Source organism: Calidris pugnax, unplaced genomic scaffold (assembly GCF_001431845.1).
Source record: "Calidris pugnax isolate Ruff unplaced genomic scaffold, ASM143184v1 scaffold53, whole genome shotgun sequence".
In the NCBI taxonomy this organism is placed as follows: domain Eukaryota; kingdom Metazoa; phylum Chordata; class Aves; order Charadriiformes; family Scolopacidae; genus Calidris; species Calidris pugnax.
In genome coordinates this window covers 1,033,303-1,033,551 of record NW_015090792.1, presented here as the reverse complement: position 1 = coordinate 1,033,551, position 249 = coordinate 1,033,303, and positions in this window count along the sequence as shown.

Here is a 249-nt window from a genome sequence, read left to right as displayed (position 1 = left end):
AGGAAAAAAAAAAAAAAAAAAAGGGAGGTAAAACAAGTTCTGTGGGGGGAAAAGTAGCACCCTCGATTGGAGCAGAGGAGGGGAAGGGAGAAGACAAGGTGCCACCCCGACAGCGGGATGGGCAATGGCAGGTCTGTGCAGCCATCTCCCAGGGTTTAGACCTCGTCTGATGGCCTCCTCCTGCAAAAGCCGAGGAGGGGAGGGCTCGGCGGAGGCTCCCGGCGGCGGAGCGCTCCCGCAGCCCCGGGG